This window comes from Corvus hawaiiensis, chromosome 2 (assembly GCF_020740725.1).
Source record: "Corvus hawaiiensis isolate bCorHaw1 chromosome 2, bCorHaw1.pri.cur, whole genome shotgun sequence".
NCBI lineage: Eukaryota > Metazoa > Chordata > Aves > Passeriformes > Corvidae > Corvus > Corvus hawaiiensis.
Window position 1 is genome coordinate 23563895 of NC_063214.1, and position 10512 is coordinate 23574406.

At 43.4% G+C, this 10512-nt stretch overlaps 1 long non-coding RNA gene across 1 annotated transcript; it reads right to left on the bottom strand.

The window, feature by feature from the left end:
• Window positions 1-8123, bottom strand: LOC125321634. Its single transcript, XR_007201613.1, has 3 exons — window positions 8052-8123; window positions 3622-3729; window positions 1-2303 (listed from the first exon to the last, which is right to left on the bottom strand). It is a non-coding gene; the product is annotated as an uncharacterized LOC125321634 (long non-coding RNA).
• Between the last annotated feature and the right edge of the window lie 2389 nt (window positions 8124-10512).

Sequence of the window (10512 nt, forward strand, 5' to 3'; positions counted from 1 at the left end):
ATAATATCCTTGTTTCCACTTCAGTTACTTTCAACCTCACCAATGTGAGAACAGACTCTTCTATCTCTCAGGTATGTCAGAAAGAAAGTTATTGCACCAGAAAGCAAAGATGATTTTTAAAATAGTTTCCACATCAGTTCAAATGATAATGCAGTCATGCAAGTGTTGTATAACTGGTATTATATTCAGAGTAGTTTACTTCTTGAAAGTGAAATATAAACATTTCAACCATACCTACTTACAAGAAATGTGCTTACAAAGCATGATTATTTCCTATGAGAAAGAAAACCCCCAACACTCTCCTCTTTAAATGGGCAAACAATACATTTCCTCTTCCCATACCACAGTAAAGGCTTACACATGCACATCACGTACACACACATAAACGTTCACATGTGTAAGATCCACCACAATCAAAAAAGGAAAGTGCTATGAAAGGACCCTGTAGTAATTGGGTAGCACATCTTGATGTAAATGAGCATATCTCAGAAAAGCTGCAGGCCTTGTAGTCTTGTTTTGCACTGCTAACCACATGCAGGCACACACACACAACAAACTACTTTCATGTTAGCTCAGTTCTCCTTCCACAAAGCTTGGTGGTAAAGCTCTCCCTGACATCCATCAAAGAGAGGGACTGATGAGGTGAGAGCTGATGAAAGTTTTGAATGGCCAAGGAAACTGATGATTTGAAGAACTTAATTCCTTCCATCTTAAACAAATGCTTGTTTCCCTGGGAACTCATCAGAGCAGCTGTTCTGAGAAAAAACTCCTTTTTTCTCTTTGCCATACCCTGTCCTCAGGACAAAAGGATTCCTCTGACATGTAACTACCCATCTCAATTCCCAGTGTGGGCAACAAGAAGGGATATGCATCTTCGGAGCAGACTTTGTCTCAGCCCAAAGTAAATATGTAATATATTTAGATGAGTTACCCCCCCAAAATGCATGTTTCTCTCTGCTGATGGTAGAAGGAGGCTACCACAGGGAGCTTCCACATTGACCTTAGAACTGGACCATGCCTTCCCCAAAGCTGAGGGCAGGAGGGAAGCACTGCTCACCTGGCTTGTAGGAAAATTCCTGTTCAGCTCTAAATCCAGAGATTAAACCTAAGGACACAAACGGGGTGCACCATCCCTCCACCAGAGCACTGAACAGCTTCTTACTTCACCATACATCCTGCACTATCTATCTGTTGTGGGGAGAAGAAAGGGCTTCCTCTGTGGCTCCTACATCCCTTTTGCACTAGAGCATGGGTCTAATAATAAGGGAAATGTGAATGGTGACATAATCGCCTTTCCAATCCCTTTGGACATGCTAGTTCAGGGTTATCTGAGGGCATGTCTTGTTTATTATTAAGAATTTTCTTCCTCTGCTGCACAATCTTTTCAATAACTTGGTACATTCCATTTTAAAATTGAGAGACTGATCCAGAACTTTCATCTTCGAATGATTTTACTAATTTCAAGCCTGAAGTCCCTTGTGACCAATTTCTAGCCAGTAGGGTTGGAGCCAGTAGTGTCACTTAACTCAAATGCTTCTTCTCCCTCTGTGATTTTTCCCTTTCTCCCTGTTCCCAAAAACATATTTATAAGGAGATACCATTAATGTCACCAGTTTCAGAAGCCAGCTTCTTTTCATGTTTCCTGCAGAGGAAGATATGACATTCTTCTCACTGTAACCATTTAATTAGTTAATCCTGCTGGACCATGGGTAATGAAAGCTATACAAATAATTCACTGAAGAATGCCAAAGTATAAATATACCAATACTTCCCTGTCTCTATTCAGAAAAAAAAACCCTCACCTGGTAATCAAGTTTATCACTGTCACTGAGTTGGAAAAAAAAGACACAGTGGTTGTTAGGGCACCCTCTCACTGATCAACAAACCTAAACCTCTTTCTACAGCTTGTCCCTTCACAATAGCAGCTGTTGTGAGAGGAGAGCAGGACCCAAAGCAGCGTCAATGCTGAGCACTAATTGCAGAGCAGGGACAAAAAACAACTTCAAAGCTGGCACGGTTGGGCACTGGAGGTGATGCCCCAATTAGCTGCTGGGAGTGGTGCCGCGAGCTCCTTGGTTTTGGAGGCACAGCCCCCTCTGCCAGCCCCACGCTCCTTTCACTCCCCTTTTCCCAGCCTGGTTTTCCCCCTCAAAAGAGACGTGGCTGCAGCTGAATCAATCCTCTTCTCTCAGCTCCCCAGGTGGATGCCAAGGAAGTGCAAGGGGCAGCAGCAAGTGCTCCAGCCATGATATCAGGCGGGCAGGACCTCATGCTGATTCTCTCACCCCTTCCCATGTGTTTCCCTAGGACAAAAAAGAAGAAGCTAACACATGTAGGGATAAATTAAATAAACATACATTTATAATAGACCCTCACTTCCCCCTTGTTTCCTTTTTCTTTGCAAGCTAGTGGGATTCAGCCCACAGCACCTTGTTTACTTAACACATTGAGAAGCCTTTCTCTCTGCTGAGATGAACAAGGAAAGTGCAGGGCATGGCTCAACCTTTCCAGCATGCCTGCTCCTCCTGCCATGATGGAGGCACTGCAGAGCCCAGAGCAGCGCATCTCCTGCCCTCAGCCCCATGCAGAAACGCTCCAGGCTACCCAGAAGTAGAGTATGGTTATAAGGTCCAAAAGCAGCTGCCCTCTTGGGTCTTATATTTAGCCTGAGAACAAACAGTACTTTTGGCTTATGGCCTGGATTCTCATCAGAAGAAAGGAAAAAGTTGGTCTGAGAGGCTTTTTCAGCTGCTTTCCCTAAAACCATCTGATTTTATTCCTCCTCATGGAAAACATTTGTGGTTTTACGCTGAGGAGTTTGTTCACCAGTTCTCCACAATACAAAAAACCCAGAGTTTTTTTAAAAGGGGACAGAAGTGTGAACAATGAAAATATTTAATTCCAGCTAAAATTGCTGGAGTTTTGCAATGTCATTCATTTTCTTAAGTAATACCCAAATATTTTTTTTGGTGTGCTCCAGCCAATATCCACTTGAGCTTTCATATGAAGAAAATAAAATAGATGTGAATTATTCAAATCTAGAGAAACCAAATCAACCACTATACAATCTTAATCGTGCATACTGGCAATCTCGTACCAAAGTATCTAACCTATGTCATTATCCTCTGTTAAAAGGTAGTGGGGTGGGGGAAAAGAACCACAATGAGACTATTCATAGAGCTGGGTATCTCACAGGAGGTTAGATGAGCCCACAACCTCGGCATCAGCGGTGTTAATTAATGGGGTTGTTGTTCCACTGGGGAAAGACCCTTTGTCTGATCCTTGGCTAGATTAGTGCTACTCTGTGTACATCAAAGGAATCACGTTCAATAGGCAATGCTAATGATCCCAGCTCCCTCAACCTTTTCTAGTTTATCAGAAAAATAAATGTATTTAGAGAAAGCTACTATCCTTGTTCAGTCCTGTTCTGTTTCACCCCACATCAGTCCTAGTTCCATTAATTAAGACAGGGACTGCTGGACAAGGTGGTCTTTGATATACATCCCAACAACCAGAACAACCACCTTTCAGAGGGAAAAGGCAAGAAAGATTTGCAATCAGATGGTGCTGTGAAATAACTTGCAAGTCTTGATACATAAAATTTACACATTTCATACCCACCACTGGTGGACCACAACTGGTGACAGCACTCTGAGCCCTGGTGATGCTTTGGTAGCTGGAAAATGGTGGTAGGCAGGACTTCCAGTGGCATCCGTATCAGGGAAAAGCCTGTTAACATAACATAGTGTGCAGCCGTGGTCATTCAGCAAAAGCTTTGAATTAAAGCATGTGAGTTGTCTCCCTCAGCAACATACTCAAAAGGATGAATGAACCTGGGGTACAATAAGAGGTATTTTTTTATCAAAAACTTAACATTTCTGTCTCCTAACAAGAGAAATGAGAATAGCCCTGTGGATATTTTCTGGAAACAAGGAAATGAAGAGGCAAAGCTCCATTTCTTTTCTGAAAGCATTTTGCTGAACTATTTCCCTGCATCCAGCAGCAAAATTCATGCGGTGTTGCAGAGCCTGTGGTGTAGGTAACTGCTGGCTGAGTACTGTAGCTTTACTGATATGGTTAAACTACAGCAGGTGTGGTGGTAAGGCCCCATTGCCTGAGCCCTGGAGACCCAAGCTGAGTGACCAAGCCACAAGAAGTAGACATTCTGGTTCTTTTGCTAAATTAACTTGACAGGCTTCCAAACCAATGGCATCCTTAAGAAAATCCTTTGAAAGTTCTAATGGAGTTCAGTTCAGTTTTATAAAGCAATGCACTAGACACTTTTGAAATTAATTATTGGAAAGACTGAAAGGAAGTATTTTGCAAATATTTTGCTGTCTGTAGTTCATTTGTGGGACAGTCCTGATTTCCAAGAATGTGTCAGTCATTCAGTTTTTTCTGCCACAGGAATGTCGAAACAGCTTGGAGCCTTAGAGTTATTTGAAAACACTTTTGTTCAAATGTTTACAAATCATTAAAATTGTTTAGTAATGTCAGCGTTATTTCTGCCTCTCTGACTGAGGCATTCTGAAAGGAAAAGTATGAATAATGATCAATAAATAACAGCACAATGACTATGGAAATAAATGCTTGAAACCACACACAGATTCAGGCATTTGTCTGAATGAAGGACAGATTGTTGAACACACAGGCAAGCAAAACCCAAGCTGTCTGGAGCAACAACCTCTCCCTCTAAGCCTGGCCTCTTCTGCATCCCTGCCTCTTCCCAGCAGCACATAGGGACACAGTGACTGACTCCCTGATGACTTTTCAGTGCCATCTTATCGATCCAACAGCAGGTACTTTGCTATGGAAACACTTTCAGGGCTAAACGCCACCTCATATATATGCAAAGTGACATGGTCAAACAAGCACACCGAGGGCTGGGCAGCAAGGAAAGTTCAAAGGCTTGCCTACCTAACAGCTTCTGGGCACTTTTTGAAGTGGTGGAGCAAGGTTTGGGTTTGCCCAAGGCCAGTATCTGTATCCAGCTGGTCACCAGAAGCTCCATCCCTCTCCATCCACCTGACACACAGGTAGCCATGAAGTAGGATGCTGGCACTTTCTGCAGCACAAAGGGGAGCCAACCCATGAGGTTGCCACATCTCCCCCCTGCCCCTGAAACCCAGGTGGTGGCCACATCCAGGTTTTCTTTAACACCTTCAAGGATGGTAACTCTACCACCTCCCTAGGCAGCACATTCCAATGCTTGACAACCCTTTCCATGAAGAAATTCTTCCTGGTGTCCAAACCAAACCTCTCCTGCTGCAGCTTGAGGCTGTATCCTCTCATCCTGCCACTAGTTGCCCAGAAGAGATTGACCCCCACCTGGCTACAACCTCCTTTCAGGTGATTGTAGAGTCTGATAAGGCCTCCCCCAAGCTTCCTTTTCCCCAGGCTAAACAACCCCAGCTCCCTCAGCCGCTCCTCAGAAGACTTACTCTCTAAACCCTTGACCAGCTTCTCTCTGGCACAGGAGCCACCTTGGCTGGCACCTGCTCTGTCCCAGCCCCAGCACAACAAACCACTAAATACAGAGCTATAGGAAACCGGGTTTCACCCACTCTGGAAATGGATTAGGGAGAAGCACCGCACGACCCAGCTGCAGGCCCATGGTAGGTGTGTGCTTGTGCAGCAGCGTGGGCCAGCAGAAGGAGGAGGCACCACATGGGTTTCCACTGTGACAGAGGCCAGGTCTGCAGGACACTTGAGTTCCCACTGCTGCTGACCAAACACTAGGGTGAGAGGGATGCCAGAAGGCTTTTGAGAACATAATTGCCCAGCTGTATGAACACTGTGCGGTGCCCCATTTGTTTTAGGGAGAAGAAAAGGCGTGGGGATGGGGGTGGACATGTAGTGCTTAATGAGATACAGCACAGCAAAAGCTGACAAGTGCCTAGCACTTACTGAACAGCCACTTCAGTCTGCTGCTCTTCAGGCCCATCAGACACAGAGCGAGACCAGAAAACATGAGGCCAAGGTGAACACTCCTGTCAAGAGACAGCCCTGCACAGAGGAAAATTTGGTAAATGTTTTGGAGGTGGTTCAGTGACTGCCACACACAGTACAACACTGCATTGAGCCGTCTACAAAAAAGCCCTATTTACTGGTTAAGACCTCCTAGGAGATGCTTAGAGTAGCAGAGGGTGCCATTTCCCAGAATTTTTTATAGACTTGAGTGACTTTGGCAGTGGAACACAGATACCATGGACTATGCAATGGATTATAAAGAAGAGCAGGAAAATATTTGTTCTGCAGGAGCTATTTTGGTACTAGGGGTTAAAGGGCTACAGCACAGTGATGACTGAGCTTCTGCCTCCACCTCTGGGAGCAGAGGCATCTAACAGGGAGGGCCAAAATTATAACCAAGGCAGTGGAAGGACCTGAACATGCTCCTGAGCATGTCAAATCTGTGGGCTATCCTCCTACCTTACAGGGAACAAGCAAGTTTTCAGATCACTTTTCTGTGAAGAATACTAATTCTGAACATATCATTGCTACCACCAGGACACTAAGGGGTACCTAAGGGCCATAATCATGGAGTGGATATGGCTGCGTGTCAGAGTGTACCTCAGACTAAAACCATCCCACATCATGCTCAGAAGCTGCAGCACAATGGTCTGTGCAATGCAAAACCCACATGATTCCTCTCCTCCACATCAACTCTCTAGAAAAATAATGGCTGGAAACTTGAGCCAAAGGTGTTTGGACAAATCAGGCAAAAGAAATTGCATCCAGTGTTGAGCTTTAAAAAAAAAAAATCACAGAAGCAAATTTTCCTGATAAATTAATATCTGTGGTAAATCCACATCATTTCACACCTCTGCTAAGATTTGCATTGCAATAAAAGACTGTGTTCCATGTTAGCACAGGACAGCCCTCAGCTTCTTCCATGTAAAGCTAAAGGAGCTCCATTCCATTTCAGTCAGCCAGTTAATTAAAACAGAAGTAATTAGGAGCAGGGGGGAGAAACAAGATCCAGTAGGTGTCTCAAGTAAGCAGTTTTTGTCAACTCAGTGTGAAGCTGAATGATGTCCTCCATTTTGGCTGACAAATGCTTTCCACTCTCAGAAATTTTTCATTTTCCATTTTCAGAGGCTATAGATTTCCATCTCCTACCCTAGCAACTGTTTCGGTGTTTTATGATTTTTCCAGCCCCTTCTGATTTGCTCAGAAAATACAGATAGGCCAGCTATAATAAACTGTCACAGGATGTACAAAATCTTCACAAGAAATATCTAGAAATCTACAGCCTCTTCTTGTACCCACAAATGACAAAAATCACAATGAAACATTAAACAGAAAGCAATCTGCCATGTGTGGGTGAGATCTGATTTCAAATCTAAACACGTCTTAAATTTCTGAGTGTTGTTTAATAGAACATCACTTGGCCTCTTCTAGGGATAAAATGTCACTCAGAGATACAGCATTGTTTTGAGATGACTCAAAACAAAGTTACAATGAACCAAGACAATAAATTGTGTACTCTATTTTTAAAGAAGCGTGCATGGGCTTTGCTTTTCAGCACTTACTCATCATCATTTCTATATCCCTGAAAAGACACACTGGAGCCATACTCATCAGCTCATTACATGTACTCCCTGAAACACCCCTAGGCAGCCATCTCCTCTGGCCACTCTCCTGGGAGTTGCCCACTTCATTTTTTCAGCAGAACCCACCCTGATCTGTCACTCTGATGTCCAGTAGACTCCTCATTATACAAATTATCTGTCATTACCAAGCAGATACAAAGCTCCAGACAAATGTTAATAAAAGGCTACACAAAAAAAGCAAAACACTCCAAATGGACCAACAGTGCACAGCTCTCCACCTTTTTGCAACCATTCATGCCAATGCAAAATGATCAGATGGTATTTTACATGCACAACACTTTAAATTACTTTTTGAGGGTTTTTCTTAAAATCAACAACACAGAAAAGCACCCCTGTGATTTGAATGTAAGGGAAGTCGGGAAACATTACTAGCAGCTTTGATTTAAGAAGTTTTAAACCCATAAGGCTCCACCACCTGAAGGAAAGTGTGAGACTCACCCAAAACTGCCACACACCACGTTTTCCAACAGCACAACCCATAACACATTCAAGCTGAAATGCCTGTAGGAGACTCAGTCAGTTCTGGCTAAAGGAAAAGAAAAAAATCAAATTATCTGTTCTACTGACCTATTGAAACTGAACCAAACAGATGGGCTGATCCTCAACAGACACTCCTCTGCCAGAAGTCACCTCAGCATCTTCCAAGGTGTTGCCAGCCTGGCCATGGCAAAAGCAATCACTATGGCATTACAAATGACAATCAGACATGCCTAAAATCCTTCAAGTTTCTGCTTCTTGCCACGTTTTTGTCATGCTAACCCATTTTAGGATTCAACACTTCACCAAGCTTCCAGGAAGCAATGCAATTTTGGTGAACAGGCTGATATTTATAAAAGGAGGGGCAGTCAAGGTTAATGGCCCTCTTCTATAGAGGAAGCTTTGAACAATAAAAAAAAGCCCATGTACATATAATAAATTCTCCATGTGCTTTCTCACAGACATATAATTCTTGATGCAAAACATTTTCAGGATAGGAGTTGAACATAGAAATAGGCGTGAAAGTCTGGTAAATATTGTTAAGGAAGCTCTCTCTCTCATGTATCTGCCAGAGAGCAAAACAAGTGCAGCCCTTATTTTTCTCTCCATCCATGAGGAGTCTGTAAGCCTCTTAGAAAGAAAGTCAGGCCACAATCATTGCTCAGGTTTGTTCAAAGTAAATCTAAGAAATTACTGGAGAGACACTGGTCAGTAGTTGTGTCCTCACACCATGAAAGATTAAGTGCTCTTTTTAACACAAAAAAAAAAAAGGAGAAAAGGTAAGCCAGTTTGCTAGGGAACTATGTAAACTTTGGTGTTAAATCTCCAAAGAAAGGGGTAGTATATTAACTAACTGCTTGGCCTGGGGAAAACAGTCTCAGGGAATGATGTAGAAAGGCTGAAAGAAAACCCAAAACAAAACACTTCTAAGTAAGTAACTTAACTCAGAATGCCTGGGTTCAATTTCCAGCTCAGTTTCCTCTGTCACCCTGGGAAAGTCACTTATTCCTTGTGTCTATTACCAGCCATAGGAGCTCTGAAGCAGCAAGTCCCAGCAATGCCCTAATGTGGAGAAAGTATGCTTGTGGAAGCCAGGTAAATCTCAGAAACAAAGCCTCTAGTGCAGGAGAAGTTGGTGAGAGAGGATTGAAAGAGAACACAAAAACAAGCTGGTTACCAAGCATTAGCAAGCCCCTAGTAAATTCCTAGAAGAGATAAGGTGACTGTGTTTTTTACCACAAGATAACTAATGAGGACAACTTGCTCCACTCCACCCATGACTAACCTCACCACCTCATTCTCTTCTCAGTACATGCGGTATTTGCAGTGAGTAACCATATATAAACTGCAGATAGCACATCCCTAATAGGCTGCTGTGATCTGCATGCTCTTTAAATCAATTATATTAATCTTTTAATTTACATAAAAAGTCTTAACTGATGGTTTTGAAAGCTTTGTTTCAAGAGGCTTGATTTTCCTAGGCGTGGATTGGCTCACTTCTCCCATAGGCACAGATACACAGAATCAGAGCCAGCCTTGGAAATGGCAGAGCTTCACTCCCACACACATATTTTCCTTAAAAAAGTGAAACCAGGGGCCAAGCACAGTCTCATTCACAGCCCCAGCTCCACAGTGGTTTTTCCATGTTCTTTAGTCAGCAAGGTCTCACTCATAATGTGGTGGCAAAAGGTCATACACCACCTTCTGCCTGTATATGGAAGCAGTACAGGCTGTGGGGTTTCCCTGTCAGAGCTTGAGAATAGCTTTACCAATAAGGGTTGTGGGCTTTTTTTAATTAAAAAAAGAAGAAGAAGAAGAAAAAATAAAAGCCCACTACTACCATTTTTTTCATTTAATGGGGCCTACCACATCATCTTCTTGTGCTTGAAGCCTGAGGGTTCCTGTGCAGAACAGGGTTCCTGTGCAGAACCAAGCCCAGAAGTGAGAACAGCTCCCCAGGCTTGGCTTGCCCTTCCCACAGCTCTGCTTCTGCTCCCACCTGTCCTGCAAGGAGCACTTGTCTTTGTCCTTTCTGGCAGGGAAAGCAGTCTGGGGTACTGAGGCAATGAGAAGGAGAGGTTCATTGCAGTATTATAAATTTTTTCAAGTGCTAAAAATACTTTTAAAAGCCCACTGTGTTTTGGCATGGGTGGGGAAGGAGTGTTGTGCACTGCAGCACCCAGGGCACAATTTCCTGTCCCGTAGAAGGTTTGACAAAAGGACAGAGAACTTCAGGGTGCCAAGAGCTTCCAGCTCCTCTCATCTGTGGGAGCTTTCTTGGAGAGCCAGTCCCCAGACCTTGATGGGTGTACCAGGCTGACAAGCTGAATTAAGAGGGTGGAGAAAAGTTGCTCTGGTTCAGAGCTGCAGAGAAAAACTCAGAGAAGGAATGCCATAACACCATTTGTAATTTCTAAAGTCT